The 23,141-nt window shown below is 41.7% G+C and overlaps 1 protein-coding gene and 1 long non-coding RNA gene across 3 annotated transcripts in view; one reads left to right on the forward strand and one right to left on the reverse strand.

Moving 5' to 3' along the window:
- The window catches only part of ABTB2 (ankyrin repeat and BTB domain containing 2), a 254,828-nt gene that overhangs the window by 41,132 nt on the left and 190,555 nt on the right, over positions 1–23,141 (forward strand). The gene's annotated exons all lie outside the window — the stretch shown is intronic.
- Positions 782–7,769, reverse strand: LOC128327096 (uncharacterized). Its single transcript, XR_008308468.1, has 3 exons — positions 7,725–7,769; positions 3,757–3,847; positions 782–1,261 (listed from the first exon to the last, which is right to left on the reverse strand). It is a non-coding gene; the product is annotated as an uncharacterized LOC128327096 (long non-coding RNA).

A 23,141-nucleotide genomic window follows, 5' to 3' on the forward strand; every position in this document is an offset into this window, starting at 1 on the left:
TAGCAGGTCCTATCTCATACAGTTAGGTAGACCACTCAAGATCTCTCTGAGTTTGATCGGTGCCTTCTCACAAGGGAGGAATAACAAGGGGTGGATCATGTGACACATTGCTGGGTAGAATCCTAGACAGAAAATTGTTATGCGTCCATACCATACTTACACAAGCGAGTTCCCAGAATGCAGCATTACTTGGATTCTGGCTTTCTTTGGAGGAAAAATCCCTGGAGGCTTATGATGTCTTTGTAATATTTGGTTTATTTACAAATATACAAGTTGTTGTTGTTGTTATTATTACATTTATATCCCGCTTTTCCTCCAAGGAGCCCAGAGCAGTGTACTACGTACTTGAGTTTCTCTTTCACAACAACCCTGTGAAGTAGGTTAGGCTGAGAGGGAAGTGACTGGCCTAGTCACCCAGCTAGTTTCATGGCTGAATGGGGATTTAAATTCGGGTCTCCCCGGTCCTAGTCCAGCACTCTAACCACTACACCACGCTGGCTCTGTTGAGAATTAGGTAGAATTGAAAGCACTCCTATAGGTCATATCAGTTCCCAGAGAGCAAACCCTGCCCCCAAGTTGCTTCACCTCCTTGCCCAGCAGCTTCTTCATTCCAGCCTCTAAAAATGCTGTCTCTCACACCTTGCCATTCACTCCTGTTTCTTCCCAGTGATCCATCAGACACCGGGCTTTGGGGAGGGGTAAGAAAGAAAGGTGAGTCACCACACAGTCTTACAGCAGCCCCACCCATACAAGACTTACTTGCTATCTTGCAAGTCTCTTTATGGGTTTTCCCACAAGGGAAATGGCATAGCCATTAACCACATTCACAAACATAGTCTAGTCTTCTGGCCTGCCAGCCCATGATTAGCCTAACAAAGAGATGACCAGCTAGCATTCATAATCATAACTCAATTTCAATTACAGTGAAGACTAAAAGGCATTTTGACTATTGATGATGTCAGTTTCTCTGTTCTTGAGAAAGTGGGTCTTGAATTGAGTGTCTGAACTCTAAGAATGTAGATTAGGCAGGTCTAAGGCAATGGCAAAACCAGTTCAGTACATATTGAAGTCAGGATTATAAAAAACAAATCAGATCATCTTATTGGATCAATGAAAGTTGAGAAGGATTTAACTTGTGAGCATAAGTGAAACAGACCTACATTCTTCAAGAGTCTGGGTGCAGGAATGAGATTGGATGAATTTCATGGTGGAGTAGCATCGAAGAGGGGCCTGGACTACCAAAATAAGCCTTAGTATGTAGCTGTTAGAAAGGAATTTAAGATGAAAGACATAGATTATTTTGCCTGGTAAATTCAAGAGGACAAAGAACTTATAGCACATGAAATGACAATACAATACCAGTAGAATGGAAAAGGACAACAGAGATGAAATAAAATATTAAAAATAAAATAATATGTTCAGGTGGCCCTTGTTACCCGTAGGGGTTCCATTCTGGCCTACAACTGTGGATAACGAAACTGCCTATAACGAGACCTTGTCAGTGGGAATTGGGGGGTTAGGTTCCTTAAGGTTAAAAAAGAGGCAGAAATAAGCGAAATAAAGTACTGCACCATGCTCTCCAGGTCTACAGTTGTCCAGCAATGCTCCCCCAACCCCCAATTCCTCTGAAAAATTCCACAAAAAATCATAGAAAGGGTTTTTTTTAAAAAGAAAGATGGCTCCGTCCTGCAAAATGGTGACCATAAATGACATCTGAAGTAATTTCCAGCCACCCAGGAACCAAAGATAGGTGAATTTTGCCTATTTTTAGAACCACAGATAATGAGATTAGGTCTCCATTGCCTGACTATGGATATGCAAAACTTCAGGTGACAGGACTGCGGATAATGAGGGCCACCATATAGCATATGTGCAGGGAGAGCGGGCTTAGCCCGCTCTCCCTGTGCACTCAAGGAAACCGGATCTCACTGATCGTGAGACCCGGTCCATTGTGAAATGTGCTCCACCTGAATTTCCTCAATGAAGTTTGTTATGGCTGGCTGGCTGTAAGAAAAACAAGAGTTTTTAGATAAGCATGCAAGAGATTTAATAGGCTAAAGTAATCCCCACTTCGAAGCCTCCCCACTTAAGTCTTAGAACTGCTTCACACTTCTAAACCCAATTTAGGTTATAAGTAAACAAAAATGGACTTAGTGATCCCATAGTAATCAAATAAATGCATGTCTATGTCAAATAACTAGCACATGAGTAATAACAATTGGTAATCATTGCAATGGAGTGGCGTAAAACTGGAATAGCAACAGATATGTGGCAGGGATGGGCTGGGATTCATAGCAAAGCGATGTGGGTGGAGTGCTTTCCTCCACAATAGCTGGCTCATAAACAGTGGCAAGTTTCTTCTCTTTTATGAGCACTAATTTTAGAATGAACCATATATAGGCTGCTTATAATGGCATCTTCTAGTTGCTAAATTAAGTCCTACTGACACAGAGGATCAATCCTTGGAAACCAAGGTAAACAGTATTGAGAATAATACCTTACCCACATGTCGAAAACCAACAGTTGTAATGAGGGAGCCCTTCCTCAGGCATTCAGTCAGGAAAATTGAATCTGTCATTGCCTATCAGCAGGTTGGGGTATGCTCTAATCAAAATCCATCAGAGCAGGCTGTGCTCTGGCAGTTATTTGCCCAGGTGGCGGAACACAAATAGACTGGTGGGCCTGAATACAATCAAAAACTCACTGACTGACTCTCTTTTGATTAGAAACAGCCAGGAATTTGAGGCCTATGTTTCAACTGTGCTACATACTTATAGAATGTTTGATAAGATCTGTATCTGAGGGTCTGCCTTGGCACTGCATTCTCTTTTAGATGCTTGCCTCATGTTGCCCAGGGTGGAAGGGGAAGATGTTGGACCTCTGTATAATAGTGAAGATGTGCTAATAAATTGGCAGATAAAATGGTCCAAAATTGTATGCCAGTCCTCTGGTTACTATAGCACTGAATAAAATGGCAAACATTTAGGCAACAGATTGAAAGAGCAAAACAAACTCTTAACATAGTTCACAGGACCGCTTACAGTGTGTGCTGGAGAAATAATGGTCTCTGAATTATTACTCCATACTTGAAAAGCCTACATGTCTACACCACACTATGTAGCACAGCTTGTGACCCATCAAGCTCACTGAGCATGCTCACTGAACAAGCAGTATGGCCTGCCAGGTCCATGACAACTAGTCTGTTTTTACCATCTTGGAAGGCAGCACCAAAAAAAAAAGAGGGGGGGGAGGAGTTTTATCAGTGCTGTCTGGGCTTCCATAAATAAGTTGTGTTCAGCTCGGTGAGTCTCAAAGTGTGAAAACTTGAGCCATGCCAGTTGCTTAAAAAGATGTCATCGCTCCTATCAGAGCCAGAGGAGGAGAATTTACTGGGGTGAATCCTTTACTCTGAAGGATTCACAGTAGGCTGCCACCATCTACTTTATTTTAATGTTGGACAAATATTCTCCATATAAGATTCCTGGGGTGGGGTGGGGATAAAGTGGCAAAATGCTCCCTAGAATGGGCTGAGTATTCCTAGGCTTCCAAAGGTGTGTGACTAAGGCAGGCCCAAAATGAGGAGTAGTACACTTTACCAACAAGGATTTCTTATTAGATTAAAAGAAAAACAAGAGTATGCAATAAGAACAATTGTCTCTTCATAAAGCAGACTGTAAGAGAGAGAGTTTTCATATAATACAGGAAAATAACTTCCCTCACACATCTAACTTAACTATTCCATATCTTATTACTCACAGGCAGGAATCTCCCTGTTGTCTCCAGTCTCTTGGCTGTGGCCTTGCCATTTTCCCAGCGGCGTCTCAGCCAGCTGCTTCCTCAGGGCACTCTTGGTACAGAAAAAACTAAAACTATGGCTGCTGATAAGTTTCCGTGCAAAATACAAAGTGCCTACAAAGCCCTTAACCGCTTGGGACTGGGGTATTTAAGTGAGTGCCTTCTTTGTCATGAACCCTGTTACCTACTAAGATCATCTGGGGAGGTCCAGCTTGTTTGGTGGCAACTTAGGACCGGGCCATTTCTATGGCTGCCCCCAGGGCTCTGGAATATGCTCCCTGGTTAAATAAGAGCATCCCCTTCTCTTTGTTATCAGGAAGACCCTCAAGATGTACCTCTTTTCCCAGGCTTTTAACTGAGAAAAATAATAATTTTAATGTGTGTTTATCTGTGGTTTCATTTTTTTTTGTTTTATGAATTTCAACTGTTTTATATATTTTTTAATATTTGATGTGTTTTAATTTGTACACGCCTAGAGATGTTTGCATCAGGCAGCATAGAAATGTGATAAATAAATAAATAATAAAGAAAGAAAACGCTTTCTCTTCTTCTTTAGGTGGCTGTGAGTGTAGTACCCTCCCAGTCTTCTGGATTGGTCCTCCTATTTTGATTTTCCTGGGCTTTTCCCCTTATTAGGAAAGGCTCACCCTCCCAGCAGTTGCTCTAAGTGGAGCCTAAAGTAAGGTTGTGCCATTGAATTGGTGTCAAAGTCAATTCCTGGCGACCACAGAGACATGTGGTTTTCTCTGGTAGAATATAGGAGGGGTTTACCATTGCCATCTCCCACGCAGTGTGAGATTATGCCTTTCAGCATCTTCCTATATTGCTGCTGCCCAATATAGGTATTCCTATAGTCTGGGAAACATACCAGTGAGAACTCTTGCTCCCTAGGCAAGCTACTAGTCCTCCCTCAAATCCTTCCCATCACTGCAAGAGACTATAGGGTTCCTACCTGTCCATACATTTTCTATCAATTATTTATCATCCAGGAGCTATTATAGTTATAAGATATATTTATGGATAGTATCACCCATATTCTTATGCAAGAAAAAAGCTTTTACGAAGGCCTGGCTTCTTGTGCAAAACTATGGGTATGAGGAAATAAAAGGCCTTCTGGAGGTGGCAAACAGCAAAGCAAATATGCTGTCCAAAAAAAAAAAAAAAGTGCTAGTTCTGTAGTAATACAATGCATACTTTGTATGCTATACCCACTCTGAAAGCTAAAACTTCTGTGTAGGTTAATAAGCATTTTTTTACTGAGCATTAGGCATGAGTGACTATTGGCACTTAAAAATAAACACCATGAAAAAAATATGTTGATTATATTGTGGTTCCAATAAACCTGTTGATGTCTTACTGAAATGGAGATTGTCTGGGTTGCCTGGTTAAAAGATTGCAACCTTCTGTGGATATTTGCAGCAGTGCTGCATGACCAAAACAATTTGCAGCATACTAACATTATATACATAAAGCAGCATTTTGAAGCATTAATAGTATTACAGAATACCTTCTGTTAAATCATCTATAAGGAAATGTTTATTCCTGCTATTGCCTCTGTTATGCATGAGAAGCAATGAACAGGAACTTCTGTTATAGTAAAATTAAAGCTGTGTGAACCATGTTGTGTCACATTACACTATAATCTTGCAATCCAATAATTACAGGGTCGATTGATGGTAAATGTTGCTTAAAACTGTGAAGTGCTACCTTTAAAAGTTTTTTTAAAAAGCAGTCCCATCATTTTTCTTATGGAGATTTGCTTATCAAGATAAATGGTGGTATTGGTAGAATGGCACTCAGACTTAATAGGGAAGTTGTTCAGTAAATCAGGCTGAAGAGTGATGGCTTTGGTGCAGAGGCGTAACTAGGGAAAACGGCACCCGGGGCAAGCACTGAAATTGGGCCCCACCCCTGCCGCCCCCCCAGCATACATCTGACTGACACACATGTTTCAGAAAACAAACAACTTATTAGCCACCTCATAAAAAATTGTTCTCTCTTCACTTTTTGTATGCATGGCTATTCTGTCATACGACTCTTCATTTGTAGTCTGAAGCCATCCAGTTCAAACACACGTTCACCAACCCCAGTGAGAACTGGGCCAGAATTCCGAGGTCACTGTCAGTGTTCACTGGCCAGAATTATCAAACTCCACTTAGCTACCTATAAATATGGGAGGCTGAAACAAGACAAACTGTTTGGTCCATAGGCTTCTGGTTATGCAGGACCATTTCTAAGGTTAAGGAAATAACTCTAGGCTTACAGAGTCAACACGGTGTTTCACTGAACACTAGAACATCCATTCTTGTCTTTCATTCTTTTCTTTGATGTTAAATCCTTTTCTTACTCATGTGTGAGCAAGAAACAATTTTAAGTTCTCAGTTGATAGATCTTGAGTGGTGACAGTTACACAGCAGCATCCTGTCTTAGTGAGATGGGAGATATGGGCCATCCAGAATAAAAGTCACAATCTATTTACCAGCTGTGGTCTTTTCATGGAGCAGATGGGGGTACCAGGCAAACAGCAGTGGCATCAGTCCCTTAGCTAAGACACTCATCCTGCTTCTTTCTTCTCCTGCTCTTCCCATCCACAAATAGGCTTCTTTCCAAAGGCAAGGGCCTCTGGGAGGAAGCCCATCTACCAATGGGAAGGATGGGGAAAGCTACTGCCACCACCAAAAGATTCAATGGCAGAAGCTCATACTCTTCCCATCTTCCCCATCAGCAAAATGGGGATGGTATTTACGTAGTATTGTCCATTTTTTGCAGCAAGCTCCAGTCAGACTGGGATTTTGTTTAAGAATCCTGTGCATGCTTACAGCCAGCCAGCAGTTCTCCTAACTCACTCTAATCATCCAACATGTTTATGAAGTCCTCTGGCCTTCAGAAGCACTGAGGCTGCATCTTTTTTGGACATAATCTGTAAATGCATGTTCCTTCTCAGTGAATAAATCTTTATAAATGGTTTCCTTCAACTTAATTGCTTGTGTAGCACAATTTTTTTAAGCCACCAAATGCACTGGAAGGAAAATTCTTAGTCTGGGTTTATATGAACTGTATTTTTCTATCATTCAGACATGCAGGGGGAAATGTGACATAAAAAGTTCCAACACATATTTAAAAAGAAAACCTATTATATATATATTTAAAACACTTATGAAAGTGATTTATTTTGACTATTTCTACACAACACATTACCACACACTCATCCAACCCCATCAAACAGGAGTTGACACTCTGATAACCACTTATTAACCAGTATATTTTGCTGAGGTTTGCCAGCTTTTTACTTGGGCTATTAGTGGGCCTTTTGACAGCAGCCCAACATACATATACACAAGATAAATGCTTCAGATATTGATAAACAACAACAAATATTGATATTCCACTGTTCAACAAATGTTTCCAAAGCAGTTTACATAATAGATTAGATAACAGCCTGGAAGCGGTCTACAAGCCCTTGTGTAAAATACTTAGGTGGAAATTGTTTCCTTTTGTGTTCTAGGAACATTTAGAGAACAAATTAATATCAGTTAAAGACAAACATGAGGAGCCTGTTTCAAAGAGAATTAAGCAAGAATGAAGCAGGAACAAGATTAATAATCAATTCTAATTTTTGCGAGGAAAGGGAAAGAGAGTTCCAGAGGCAAAAAAGGGTGGCGCACCCCTTAATATCAGTTTTGCACACACTCCCTTCCTCCCTCCACGATGCAGCCCCCAATTCCCCCTCTCAATTCCCAAGAATAAACACCTCAATCCCAACCCTGACTCTAATGGAGCTTACTCTCAAGGAAAGTGCGCGGGCTTCAGATTGCAGCCCTACATATTTTGAGGAGGAACTAGACGGGGATACGACGGAGGGAACAGAAAAGCCCCGTGCTGAGTATACATTGAACAGCATCCCCCAAAGCAGTTCTCTCTAACCTCACCTTTCCCCAAGCAGCATGTCATCACGGGTGCCGCCATTTTACCAGCGAGGAAAGCCCAGCAGTACGCTCGCAAACGGTCCCCGGCTGCCAAAGAAGAAAGGTTCCGCCTGCCACGCAGCAGAAGCGACCACCCGCATCCCTCTGCCCTGTTTCGCCGGCTGGCCTCACGCCCTGCCCCTCCGCTTACCTTCGGGGGACTCGCCCTGCTCGGCTCCTCAAGGCGCGCCGGCTCCTCATGCCCTCCTTGTGCCGCCGCCCGCAGACTGAGGAGGCGGGGGCGGGCCCACTCTCTAGCAAACTTTGCAAAGAAAGATCATACACACACACCTTGTCCTTGGCTAACGCTTGCTTTATTGCTTGCTTGTGGTGAAGATTGAAGGCAGGCAGGCCGTCGAATCCTTCCTCCGCTCCTGTGCTGCACAAAGCGCTGGTCTCACACCCTGCCTCGTGGTCGCTGCGTGAGGAAGACGAAGTCCACGCGGCGGCACTAGACACACATGCGCGGCGTGTCACCAGGCCAGACACGCATGCGCGACTGGTGGGGGGGACGCCACGGGGCGGGGACGCCAGCGGAGTGATATTGTTGTTGATATGTCGATGAATGACGGTCACGATGCTGATTCGCCGAAGGGGCAGCAGCAAGCAGGCAGGCACTCACTGCAGCTTTAGGCGCCTGCGGCAGCGCCCAGAGCAATGGGGGGGGGGGGCGCCGGGACCCGGGGAGGGGGACTGCTGCTGCCTGCTGCACACACAAAGAAAAATCGAACAAAAAAATTTTTTTTAAGGGGGCACTTTTTGGCGCCCCCCACGTGGTCACACAGAGTGGCGCTGGGGGCACGTGCCCCCCCTGCCCCCCCTATCGTTACGCCTCTGCTTTGGTGCTTATAGTGGTTTTGTGTTTTTTTGCTCAGATGCTGTTATATTGCTTCTCATTATGACACATGCAAACCAAAATTATGTTAGCATCAGAAGTGCACAAGAAAAGTGTGTGGAGTGTATTACTTCATTCATTTCCACTGCTAATGCATAATTTGTTTTGTCATTCATTCAGTCAAGTTCCATTTGTTTTTCACTTGATATTCTATTCATTTTCATAACTCCCATTAATTTTGCTTTCCCATTACTTTAAATGAAAGATCCAGGTGCTTTTAAAAGGCTGCATATGGGGCAGTGTGGAGGGCAAAAAGCAACTCACCCCCTGAAGACCATTGGTACTGGTCCAGAAGTAGGTTGCATTTTGTTCCTACCAGGTGTTTCTGCATGCAGCTTCTTTTAAACTGCCTATTGAAATACATGGAGACATGATTTTAAAAGGCTATTTGAAAGGAAATGGGTTATAGGGGGTTGGGAGCAGCAACCTAGCTCTGAGGGAGATTTTCATTGAGGTCTTGATTTGCGAGGAAACAGTTAACACCACCACCACTCCCTGCATTCTGTAGTCCCAATCCTGGTCCTTCTCTCCCAGCTACTATTTTCAAGGGAAGATATGCAAGGGTCAAACTATGCATTTAACCTAATGTGTAATTTGGCCCTGTGACTAGTGGCTGCCATCTGGTGAATTCATGGCGAAGCTAAGATCTGAACCAGGGATTATACCATGCCACACTTGCTCTCCTACGGTGATAGTCTTGTGCAAGCACGATAGCTGCCATCAAAAACACATTTACACGGAAGAAGGCATCACTGAACACAGTAAAAATAATTTCCAAGCAAGTGTTCTTACATTTTAGATGCAACATATATATTCCTGTGTATGATTCTACTTTTTGCACAAGTATTTATTCAAAATAGCTTGGGTGGCTTCATATGTAACGGTGGCAAGTAAGAGAAAACTGCCAGTTCCCAGTGAACACATGCTCCCAATACTGAGGCCTCTCCCGTGTCATCCAAACCTGCTAATGTTGTGTGGAGAATGTCGGGTGTCCTCCGCCATCCGACTTTCTCTCCGCAACTTCTAATGTTGCTTACAAATGCTGGGCGAATGTCAGGCGGCAGAGGGAACTCAACATTCTCCACCTGACATTGGTGGGTTCAGATGACACAGAAGAAGCAGTAGTACTGGGAGAGCATGGTCACTGGGAACCGGCAGTTTTCTTGTTGCCACTGAGGCTGTTCTCACATGTAGGCAAAACTGGGCTAGGGAAGCCACACAGTTCCTGGTGGCATAGCAGCAAACCTGCAAGAGAGCCCCAGCTGTTAGCCCGGGCTAAGGGTGCAAATGTACCATTAACCCAGGCTATCGAACCATGTGTGGTGCCGACTCAAACACCAGCAGCTTCCCAGCTGGCATCAAAACACACGCCATAATGCACCACTTGCGGAACTGCCAATTCCCAGTTCCCAGTGACACTTGTGGAACTGCCGGTTCCCAGTGACCTTGCTCTCCCAGTACTACCTCCCGGCCCTCAAAACTCCCTGCTGCCAGCAGAAGCCAGCAATCCTCTGGGCAGGTGATTGTCTGCGGGGAGGTAGGCTTTTCAAGGCTTCATCCCCTCACCCCTTCAAGCCCTTCTCATGGATCATGAGAAAGGGTTCATTATGTGTGAAGCAGCCCCTTGATTTAGGTCAGGGTGGTTTAAGACTGCACTTCCATTTGAGTTTATGTATTTGCTAATATATTTGCCAACATTTTTTGAACTAAGGTCATGATCATAGCCTAAACACTTTTTTTCCATGGGCAGATTTTATAGCTATTAGTATACTACATGTGTTCTGAAATGTTTCTAGTGCAATAATGTGCTGGGAGATATATACATATATCACTTTGTTCTTCGCTCGCTTTATCATGTTTATTTAGTCTGGACAACACATACATGTTCTTGGCTTGAACTATCATTGCTTTGAATTTCTAAATATACACTAACATTCATGAGCATCTCTATTTACATGGCTGTCCAGTTGAGAGTAGGAAAATATTCATAATTTTAACTATTTATACAAAGTTAAGGATTTCATTACTTGTCTATGAAAATTGTTTTCCAGTATTTTTGCTAGTGGCTTCACTGATATAATTATGTCCTTGCCATGTATTCATTTAAAAGAGTGACAACTAAGTAATATCTCTGTAACTCTCTTTGTTGTTGTTCTAGTAGCTTAGCAATCCACCAGCACCATCCAATAACCTATTTGATGGGTATAAAATACATTATCACTCAAATCAATAGAACATAAGCAATCTAATTTGCCAACACATCAAACAGTATGAATCTTATAAATATCTGGCATCAGCTGCTATTTATTGCGGCTGGAGATTATGGAAGCTGTAGTCCAATAACGGCTGAAGAGCCTCAGACTGGCCACCCCTTGTCTAGCTAGCTCTTGAATAAAATGCAAACTCATACCCTTTAAACAAAGTGTTTATTAAACAAAAAAAATGTTATAGAGAAACAGAAAACCCCAGCTTCAAATGCAGCAAAGGGTAGGTGGATGCATTTCTTCTGTACTTAGTTTGTGTGTGGTTAACCAATGGGACTTAAAACATGCCAGTTCCATAGTCCTTTATTCAGTGCATATGTTGACTGAGCTTATGAATCTGGAAATTCTGAGTTTGAATCTGATCCCTTCTGTGTACTCACTAGGTAGCTTTAGGCAAGCCACTCTGCTCTGCCTGCCATTTGCAGTACGGGGATGATTTTTTTGGCTCATATCCAGACTAACAAAGCATAGGTGCAGCTAATACACAGCTAGTGTTATGGGAGAGGGCAATTTTTTTTTTTGATCTCTCTTTCTCTTGGAAGCTGATTGTGACTCACAAAAACATGTCTCCAAGGACTGTGCAACCCTCAGGACATATTTTTGGAAATCATAGTCAGCTACCGAGGGAAGGAGAAATCAACAAAAAATGCCCCTCCCCCAAAGCATATGCACAGTGTTGCCACATACACTTTTCGTTAGTCTAGATGTCATCCGCCTACTTTCTAACTTTGTTCTGATGATAACCACAAGATTATGCATGTGAAGCATTTTCAACGTTTGAAAGTGCTGTATATAAATGCTAAGTATTATAGTTTAAAATGGCACTGACTGCATGGGTTCCTAGGCCATCCCCAACCTACTCCATCCAAATAATGTGTCTCTTTCATAGTGTGGAATCCAAAGAAAAGATAGCGAGCTTACCACTAGTTCTGCTTTTAAATAAGTAAAGTCTTTATTAGTTATGGGCTGCATGCACTTGGGCATAAGTGGAGACTTCTGCCCAAGGATCAAAGCAAAATGTAATGTTAAATATCAATACGGTGTACTTCTGGCTCAAGAATTGCCAGTTGTCCATCACTGTTTTAGAGCATTAAGAATAAAAGAATGAGCACTAAAACATTTGAGGTACACAGGATGGAACAGGGAGATACCCTGGCGGTGTTGTCTAGGAACCAGACAAAGAGAAACATAACAATTAGGAATGGATAAACAATGTCAGCTTCCAAAATGGAGGTGCATACTTTAAAATAGCAGTAACCGTGTTGAGCAGGCACCCCCATATAATAGCTTTCCAATGATGTATTTCTGTTTACTATTGCTGATATACATTTGAAAAAATATCCTTATGAGAACACTGGTTAATCAATCTTTGGTCTGTCAGTTGTGCTTATTGTTCATACTTGACTTTATTTAAATGAGCTACTGTATTGTGTGCAACAAAACAATACAAAGAGTTGTTTGTTTGTTTTTAAATGAAACACATAGATTAAATTTGCAGTTCAAGCCCTCCCTTAAATCTACATTCTAAAACCCTTTTGAATTTATTTCTGGCACATTTTGCCTGCATGTAATTTAGTTATTTTGTTTTGTTGTTGTCAGTGGTATTCATCATAGGTAACTGTTGTGTAGAATGATCTATGAGCAAAATAGCAATACAAGAAATTTCAGAAAACTCATTTCAGTGGGTGATGTGCCCATCCTACCAAGAGTGATAACTTCATTTCTCCAGTTTATACTGCAGCTACTTTGGTACTCTCTCTCTCTCTCTCTCTCTTTTACTGCACAAAAGGTCAGAGCTGCCTTAAGGCAAACAACACCTTAGAAATTAAGATAGATTGGCTTCACTAGCTGAAAGCTAACACTTGACACACAGCCAAGACCTAGGTAATGGCTTTGCTATGGAAGAAGATGCTAACCTGGCAAGAATCAATTGGTCTGGAACCATCTGCAAAGCCTGTGCAATTTTCTTCTGTTGCCATGGGCAGCAGACTCAGACAGGAAATCATGGTAGTATGGGAAGGGGTCCAAAGTACATGCAAATAGTGTCAGGTTTTCAGTTCAAAGAACAGGAGAGAACAGCCTATCCAGTTCTACTGAACAAGGAATGCAAAGCAGAACAGACTTGGTTCTAGTTGTTTTATATTTTATATTGAGATACACATCTTAAATCCATGAATATTTTCCATATCAAGCATTTCTGTGGATTTATTTTAAACAATTATTTTCTGTATCTCAAGCATCTGTATGACTGTTAACACTGTAATGTCACAGAATCAGCATAGTTCACTACTAGAAGAGCACTGTAGTGAAATAAAAATGTAGGAAAAGCTTGGCTAGATCAGACTAAAAGTCTAACTAGTCAATCAATATGATGAACCAGTTGGAGGGCCTTCCTTATGAGAAAGGATAAAACATTTGGGGCTTTTTAGTTTCCAATATACGACTAACAGTGGGGATGTGATAGAGATTTATAAACATATGCATAGTGTGGAGAAAGTATTACTATATTCTTACATGCAGGGTGTGATGAAATACTTTCTTTTGTCTGTCGTGAATCTGCTGCCAATCAGTCTCATTGGGAGATCCCAAGTTGTAGGAGTAATTGTTGCCAATCTCCCCTTCTTCTGGTAGTGCTCTGTGCAACCAGCAATGATGTCTCTCAGAATCACTCAGCCCTCAAGGACCTAACTGCGGGTTGCACAGAGTACTTTCTGGAGACAGGTGAAAATCACCCCTGTCTGCACTCAAGCATGCATGCTTCAGAAGTCAGCATGTAGCCAGAGTTGACAACCCTAATTTCAGCGCACAAGGCAGCAGTGAATTCTGTCGCTGCCTGTAGTGACACAATTCCAGTGACTCGAGTCTAATCATAAAAATCCTCTAAGGAGAACACAACACATTAAAGATGTGGGGCCAATTAACATCCTTCTTTTCCGGACTGCAACCTTGCAATGCATTCAAGTGACTGGAGCAAAAGTTGCTTTGTTCCATTTGCTTATGTGGAGTGCTCTAATCAGGAAAAACAATGGGAAAAGAAACACAAGCCCTGTTTGTGTGTTTACTTCCATGCTTCTACTGAACTGGGCAGCATTCTGCATATTGCTTGTCACACAATTCTGTAACTGCTGTGGAAATTCTTCCTGCTGCTGGTAACTGTAATACTTAAAGCAGGGAACTCTCCTCCAGAAACACACTGTTCCCTATTCATAAAACTGCTGCTTCTGTGAACAGAGAGAGAAAATATTGATCTTTCCTGAAAGCAGAACAGCTCTCAGTGCACAATCTTTGGAAATGTGTAGTGAAGAACCACAACTTCCCATTCATAAGAAAGAACTTTTCACTCTTTCATGACAAGTTACATAAAACCACTTGGGGAGAAGAGAGAGAATACAGCTTGTGCTCTGTGACAGAACTCTGGAAATATGTCAGGAAAACTGTTCATACTTGGTGTTAGCATGACTTCATTATTTATGAGACTTCAGCATGACTTCATTAATCTTTCTAACTTTTTTGCTCTCATAAAATTTCTTGACTTGTCGATGGTAGTATTTGAAACAGAGCTTCCCACTTCAGGGCTCCTTTCTCTCTCTTCCTGCAGGGATATTGTCAAATCCTGAATTATAGGTTTCAGCTGTCAAATAAAATTAAAGTCTTCAATTTGCAACTCTTTTCTGCTTAAACGTTGAATCTGAAGCAAGCAGGACTTCAGAATTTTGGGCCTAAGCTTTATCTTCCCAAATTCTTCATCCTGTGGCAGATGTGCAGGGATTCCTCAACAATATGGAAGGGGTTTTATTGCAGGAAACTTGAAAACCACTCGCTTCAGCCAGAACTGCAAGAGCTGTTTTGTAGTGGACATAGGGGCAAGCAGGGATGTCACATTGCAAATAGGAGCTATTTTTGTCCCACGAGAACACTCTCTAAGGCTGAAGTCCTATTAACTTACTTGTTAAATATTAACATCAGCAGAGCTGAGTAAAAATGCATCAATTCACTCCCATGATATAACTAAATATATTACCCCCATAATATAACTAAAGGGTTGAATACAAGCCTTTGGGGCTGTTGCACTATTGTTGGAAGCTCTTGTACAAAGAGAATTATGCTTACATAAGGATCCCTTCCCCTCATGGAAAGGCCACTTGCACGATCACAACTCTCCTTCCATTCATCTGATGACAGAGTGCCACTGAGCCAAAGGTTTAGATTCAACCAAAGGTGGCTCCGATTGGGATGTGCACAAACCTGTTGTATGTTCGAGTCTTAGAACACCAAACAGCCTCAGAACCCCTGCCTTCGAACCAGTTCAAACTCAGGGTTGCTTTAAGGTGTGGGGTGGGTGCTCTTACTTCACCAGCCGCGCTTCCCTCTCCGGCGCTGCTTTAAAAACTGTTGGCACGGGGTGGCTCTATAGACCCTCTTGCCATCCCAGTCAGAGTAGAACCAGAAGTGGCGTGTGCGGTGCATGTGCACGTATGTGGTGCCACTTCTGATTTTATGCTGACCGGGTGGCAAGAGAGTATACAGCCACCCCACACCAGCAGTTTTTAAAGCAGCTCTGGAGGGGGAAGCACAGCAGGGGAGGTAAGAGCTCACTCCCTGTGCCTTTAAGCACCCCAGCCTCCCGGGTTGTGCACGGGATAAAGGGGCAAGGGTTGCCAACATTTCATTGCCAGAATGAGGGACACAAGTTTGGGGGGCCTTGGGAGGGCTGGCTGGGGGCCTAGGAGGTGTATGCAGTGGGGATCAAGAGCCTGAGTATCATTGACAGATATGTAATTGAATTATACGCTATTGAATAATGCCAGCATTATTACTATTTAGAACATATTCAAATTATACAACTTTTCAACCAAAAACTCCTCAAAATAAGAAGCCGCTCGCCCCGCCACCAAAATGAGGGACAAATGCTGTCCCTATAGGGACCAAAATCCCTGAAATGAGGGATGTCCCACATAACGACGGATAGTTGGCAACCCAAGGGCAAGCGCCTCTTCAGAAAAGTACTTACCTGCTAGCTGCCCCCATTTCTGTTTCAGAAATCTAACATGTGGCACACAGCTTGCCTACCCAGGAATGCACTTTGCCCTTTTTGTACCCCCCTCAATTTTGTTCTGGTGTCACCCCTGGCTGCAACTCATAGTGAATACTTGCTGAAGCAGGAGGCTCCCACAGCAGATGGATCTTACAGGAAGTACATCTCAATTTTAAACACACTTACTAGGAAATAAACAGATTTCAATGGAACATTTTTTCCAGGAAATGTGTTTAGGTTCATGAAATTAGACATATAATCAGTCCCTTATTACTAGATGGACCTGAAATGATTTTGTTGTACCCAGTGACATTCACTGGATTGTAATAAAGTTGTATCAATGTATCTGAAACCAATCATTGTGTCCTCATCTCCTTTGACTCTCTAGTCACAACAAAATAATCTGTCTTTTGAAATAGAAAATAATGATGCCTTATACTGGACTTCTTTGTTTTTCCCTAGGGTAAAATTCAAACATGAAATATTTTATTCAGTAGAAACCACTTGTAGTAAATATCATGCCAACCCTGACTTAATAAATGATCAGGAGTTAGTGGAGGAATGTTAACTGACAGTTAGATTGATATAAAACTGATATAAAATATGAATGGGTTTATGCTTTAATTATTGTTTGAGTCAGCAGTTATTCCAAGAAAATCAGTGGTGGCACAAACTATTCCAAATGAGACATAATTAGATTTGTCTGTGTGGTACAGCTGTTCTTAATAAAATCTATTTTGTCACATGCAAGTGAAAAGGATAACTGGGTACCATAACATGACCTTGTTGATATGGAGCATCTCTGGTTTGTCACATAATTCCAGGTGGATCTCATCATCTGTGGCCCCGGCACCTACGGTTTCATGTGTCTGTGGTCACGCCATGTGCACCCAACCTCGATGTATGTGGGTTAACAAAGGGTTAAAATCTGCTGTTTCTGGGTGGCCAGAAATTACCTCTGAGGTAATTTCTAGCCACCATTTTGCTTAAAGTAACAATTTTGTGGCTTTTTCTTGGAAAAATACTTTTACCATGATTTTTTTGGTGGAAAATCCCTAAAATTCGGGGTTTGGGGGGGCATTGTGGGGCAGCGGGAGGCCTGTGGCGCTCAGTATGACACTTGATCTTATTTCTGCCATTTTTAGCCTTTTTAAAGCCAATTTTTGCCCTTCAGGAAACTCACCTCCAATTGCCATTGACTCCATGCATCATTATACATGGTTTCCTTATCCACAGAAATTGGCAGGAACAGTACCCTCACAGATAACGAGGTCTACCTGTAGTTGGTGTGCCTCTTGAAAGTAAGGCAGAAATGTTATATCATTTTATGTACTTATTTGTACAGTTTATCTTCAATTCAAGGCAGATCACAACTTATAAAATAAAATAAAATTATAAACAACCACAGCAAAATAGACAATAAAAATGGTACTTCAGAACTGTAAGAGAGGCATCATTTATTCAACACATACTGAAATCAAACAGGCTTCACTGTCTGCTGAAATGTGCAGCTGAATAAGATGACCAGAGCTATGTAACCATGCTTATTGTGTGCCAAAAGCTAGAAGTTCAACTAGGTGTGGGATGTACTTCAGAGAAATCCAAGCGCCCATGCTGTCTTCTTTAGACTGTTGGCAAGAATGCAGATCCTACAGATACTAATCACATTATTCATAAATTCCTTTCTAGTTGTTTGAAGGAGGATCACTATTTGAGAGTTTTGGAAGCGGGGGTGGTCAGGGGCAGAATTCAAACTAAAGTGTAAAGGTTTGGATATATTTTGGGTTAAATTGCAACACTCGCTCACCAGTGTATTTTAAGAACATTAGTTGTGGTTACTTATTATACCTCTTAATAATCAATGATATAAGTCCTCTGAGAATAATCAAATGCAGCCAGAAAGACTCACCACCCCAGCCCTTTCAAAATACTGTCCCTGGTCTGAAGGACAAAATAAAATAGCTGCTTTCATTGACAACATCCCTTTCCAATACTCAACTCAATTCAATCTTTATTTCCGTCTCTTGTGAGCAAAACAGAAGTAGACAGCTAAGATAAAAATAAAGACATTTAAGCATTAATGAATTACATTAGCAATCCATCCTATACTATACCAGTTAAATTAGATGTTAATGTCTGCCTAATTCTATTGGTCACCACACAAAATTTGGCCACATTATATGAAAACTGGTTAGAGGGAAGAAAACAAACATAGAACTCATCTGAACAGCCTGGGAAATTCCTTAATAAAGGAACTATAAAGGAAATACGAGAATCTCTATAAAAGGTACAGTATAGCAAAACATGGGCTATCAATTTGATTGTCCCATCTCCACATGGTTATAACCACTCCACATAAGGGATCCTCTTAAACCTACTCTCCAAAACCTCTGATGAAAGAGCATTAAAATGTGTCAGCAAGAACATTCTTCTGTACTTAGGCACTGTTCACATACTAAGGTATCTTGCTAGTTTGATGTTATATAATTGGATCCCAAGATAGAACTTATTTGTAACATAGCTTAACTCACTTTGGCATGCGATATATAGCAACCTTGTTTAAGGGTTTACTTGGCCCGCCCATAGCTCCATGCTTACAATAGCTCAAGAGAAAATCCAAGTAAATGAAAATTTTCCACTATTAATAGTTTCCATCACGATTGAAAGCCATCCCTCAATGTTAGTGATGCCAAACCCTTAGGAAGAAAGATGAGCTTTAACCATAAATTGCATACTTCTAGCCAGGCCCTGGTTTCTACTCTTAATATGCCTGCCTCTAAATCACATTGAGCACACAGCATGGCACTTGAAATAAACTCCTCAGAAACTTGGCTTGAGTTGTTTCTAATGCCGCCAAAAATGTATATACAGGAGAAGCTCGTTATACGCTGATTCTATAGCCACGTGTTCACATGTTCACAGGTGTCTAATTGGCACCCAATTTCAGTATCCACAGATATGAAAGAGTTAAAATCCATTATCCATGGTTTTTAGAGGCCCGGAAGTGACTGCGGAAGTAACTTCCAGCTGCCACTTTGTCTGTGGGAGCAATTGTGTGGCTCATTTCTACAAAAAAATTGGAGAAAATCCACAATTTGGGTGACTGTTTTGGACTTTTGAGGGGCATTGATGAATGACATGAGACCCATGGAGCACAGTAGGGCACTTTATTTGGCCCATTTTGTTGTTTGTTGTTTTTTATTTTCTTTTAGTTTGGGAACCTAACTCCTGAGTTCCCATAGACTCAGTTACCGCAATTTCATTGCCCATTATCCGCAATTTCATTACCCCAAGGTGATCTGCGGGAATGAAACCCTTGCGGATAATGAGATCCACCTGTAATCTAATCTGAGCACCATATAAGAGTTGGGCTAGGAGTTGGGCTTTGTATAATTTGATAGCTGCCGGAATATACTGTCTCCTTCTAGATCAGGGAAAAGCCAGGATTGCTGAAATGCTTCTTTGGGCATGTTTCATTACATACTCTTTATGCACATTTGAATTATCTTTTGCTTGAAAAACTACACCTAAATATTTGAAGCAGTCAATTTGCTCGATTTTTAAACCCATCAATAGTTGAGTTCAACTTCTTGGGGGACTTTGCAAACATCATAATTTTGGGGGTTTTGTAATTAGCTGCAAGAAATCTTCACTGTAGAAACAAACAAGAGCCCATAATGCTCTTCTTAACCCAGTAGGGGACTGGGGTAGAATCACAGCATCATCCACAAAAAGGAAGCAGTGATAAGTGCTTAGATGTTAACTTTGGAGGATGATGATCTAAGTTTCTTAACCTCTCCACCAGGGTTTTTATATACAAATTAAACAAGAGTGGAGCTAAAATGCAACCTTGCTTTATTCCCTTCTGAGTAGGAATCTCCTCTCTAAGCTGCTGTACACATTGCCACTGACTCACAAATGGATGTTCTCATACAATTTGTAAATAAGGAGGAGCCGTCTTTGGTCAGTCTAAGAAGCTTTAAATATTCTCCATAATTTCACTCGCAAAATGGGGTCAAAAGTAAGCTCAAAATCCACAAAAGTGGCATATAAGGCCACCTGAGAATTTTGCATATATTTTTCTGCCAGATGATGAAGCATTAAGCCCTGCTTTAAGGGTGAGCAGCTAGCCAGAAAGCCAGCTTGCTCCTCCACTAGAATTTCTTCCGAATCAAACCAATCAAGCAATTTCCCATATAAATGTTAGGTATAAATCTTCCTGATGATGTTTAATAAACTTATAGGATATTAATCTGCTGGGCCATCTTTCCTTCCCTTTTTAAATATAGGGATTATTATGGCAAAGCCCATTCTTCAGGAATACCGGCCATCCGATTGATGAAAGTTAAAAAAAAAAAAAAAAAGAGGCTAAGTTAGGGGCCCACCACTCTAGATTGTTTTTGATTAGCTCAGAAGGGATAAAGTCACTCCCTGTCGCTTTACCTGTCTTTAACTATGTTATCAATTTAGCTACCTCTGCAGCGTAACTTGAGCCCACTCGGAAAGAGGAGCAAATCCAGATTCCATCGCAAAAGAACTTTCTGCCTCCTCAGTATATAAAGCACAAAAATGTGCTTCCCAGACTGCCATGAAAATATGTCAGTCTAGGTGGGATGGCAGAGTGGTGCCAAAACCTAGCTGAGTCTTTTGCCCTGGCTGTAGTACTCTCCTTTATGAGCACGGCAGATTAAAATCCTTTCATGTATGACTTATAAACAGTCATAAATGAAAGGCTTCTATCTGTCATGCTCTTAAAGGAGTATTTCACGGGAATATTTTCAGTGAACATAGTGATTTTGTTTTGTCCTTCAAAACAGAGGGGGAAAGTCAATTTTTAGAAGTATTTAAACTTGCAGCCAGTGACACATCCAAGATCTGCTCAAAACTACAAGAACCATAGAGTATCCATGTTGATTCATAATTTCATCTAAGATAGTTGAGAATAGTGGCAGCTGGTGAAAAAAGGTTTGCTGGTAGGAACCTCTGGCTGCTATTATAAAGCAATTGTGAGGGATGTGGTTTGGGGAAGTGGCAGGAGGTGCCTCAGTCAGCACCATAAAAACATATAGTTGTCTAATCAGCTGCCCTGATAGGGAGCAGCCCACACCATTGCTGGGGTCCACACATTAGCAACCATGCTTCCACACAGTGCTCACTGAGATGCCTTCTGCCTCCACCATCAGTACTTGATAGCACTTGGTAGTGGGCTGGAATTCCTGTCACTCAGCACGTCCTCATAGCAAACTGCCTCATAGCAAACTGACACTGGCCACCATTGGTTAACAATCCATTTAACAATTGTTAACAATTGGTTAACAATTCAGACTCTCAATTGCTACTAAAATCAGTAGAACCTTATCTCTATGGTCTGATCTTTTGCATATTTAATCCCACTGATTTTATTAGAACTTTCTCCCAATGAAGTGTGCGTAGTGTTACATGCTCATATGCATAGTGCTCAGCAGTCCAGCTCATTCATCTTTAGGGCTACCACCTTTATTTTCTGTCAAGACTCCTTAACCTCTAATTGTTTCATGGGAAGTAAAAATTCAGCAGGTGAAGCCTTTTCTGGTATAGAAGCTTCTTTGTTGCATTTGCCATTCCTGCAGCTGTTAAATGCATAAACACCCTGTAAGAAAAAAGGTGGCAGCAGTACTGATCTTTTTATCATCCATCTGATGCAGATCTACAGTGTCCTAATTCTTCTACAAATGTCAAACTGAAACAGTGAGATTGATGTTCCCCAAGGAACCTAGTGAATTCATGACTAAACAAATTATTGAACCCAAAGCTTGAGCATTACTTGGACATACATCCCATTAAACACAAAGTTGTCGCATTGGGGGCACATGCCTGAGATATCTGAGATTGAAAACCAACTTTCTAATCCCTGGGTAACTGATAAGAACTTGTAGTGTAGTATTGATTTAGAGAATCTGTAACCCTTGAGAGATTATATCTGGCTTGGCATGTAAACCTAAGGCAGGATTGGAAGTGCCAGATCATGTTTGCTTAGTGAGCTCATGTTTGTCCCCTGTGCTTCAAACTTTCCATTTTAAAAAAATCATATATCTCTATCCACTATCATATGAAAACATAAATATTAACATCTCCAAGGCAGTACATGAGGGATTCCTCTAGCCAATAATAATCATAGTATCTGAAAAACTCAAAAAACCACATTCTAGTAATCCCTTTGTTAAGACCAACAAAAATGACACTTGAAACCTAGCAGTCATTTTGGTTGGTCTAATAAAGTATTACTAGACTGTGGCATTTGGAATTTTCAGTATCTCAGTAACACAGAAGCTCCCTGTTTAGTTCTTACAGAAAGTGTGGACGATGTTGGGGCGGAGCCATAATAGTGCGCATGGGTCCCAAGTGCCCATGCTGCCCTGCCTCCAGGACTGCCTCACTCGTTCACCCCTTCTTATTTTGCTACTGCGGGCATCCACAGCCCTTATCCCCATGGTGATGGCAGCAGTGTGCTCCCTGACCCAGCAGTCCTTGTGAGGCTGCCCTGTCCCCACTGCTTAGGTTCGTAGAGGCCAGCTGAGCGTGGAGGCAGGGGCTGCTGGGGCAGGCAGCATGCCATAGAGGGGGCCCTACCTGTGAGAACACAGGCCCCGATGCCCTTTCTACACCACCGGATGATGTATCTAGCTACAGCATCCCCAAGAACATTCTTGTGAGCCCCGCCCCTACACCAGTGTGCTCTGAAACCAACCAGTGTCCCACCACCACCACCACTCTCCACAATTATGAGTGTTTGGAGAGACAAATGAGTGGTCCTCCCCACAATTCCGAATGCCGGGTCACCCAAATTCAAATGATATCAATTCAGACATAGGTTTCAGTGGTGTAGTTGGCAGAAGATCGTGTTTCAATCTGTTTTTTTAGGGAAATATTGGTCTGCCATCTTCCAACAGAACAATCTGCTGTGGTTTTCTTTGGTTAGTTCTTAATAATAGTTTACAAACCCGTGGTCCTAACTGCTTATGGAACTTAACCAAAGTAAAATGTGCTGGGTAGTAACATAATCTAAATTCTTTTATTGAAAGGCTTGAGTTTCTCACAATGGCAGCAGGTCATAGGATATGGAATTAAACTCTCAGAGCTGACATTAAGTATTCTCATCTCCACGGTTCCGTGCTGAGAACTGTCACATGCAGTATACTTTAGCGCTG

Source organism: Hemicordylus capensis, chromosome 1 (assembly GCF_027244095.1).
Source record: "Hemicordylus capensis ecotype Gifberg chromosome 1, rHemCap1.1.pri, whole genome shotgun sequence".
NCBI lineage: Eukaryota > Metazoa > Chordata > Lepidosauria > Squamata > Cordylidae > Hemicordylus > Hemicordylus capensis.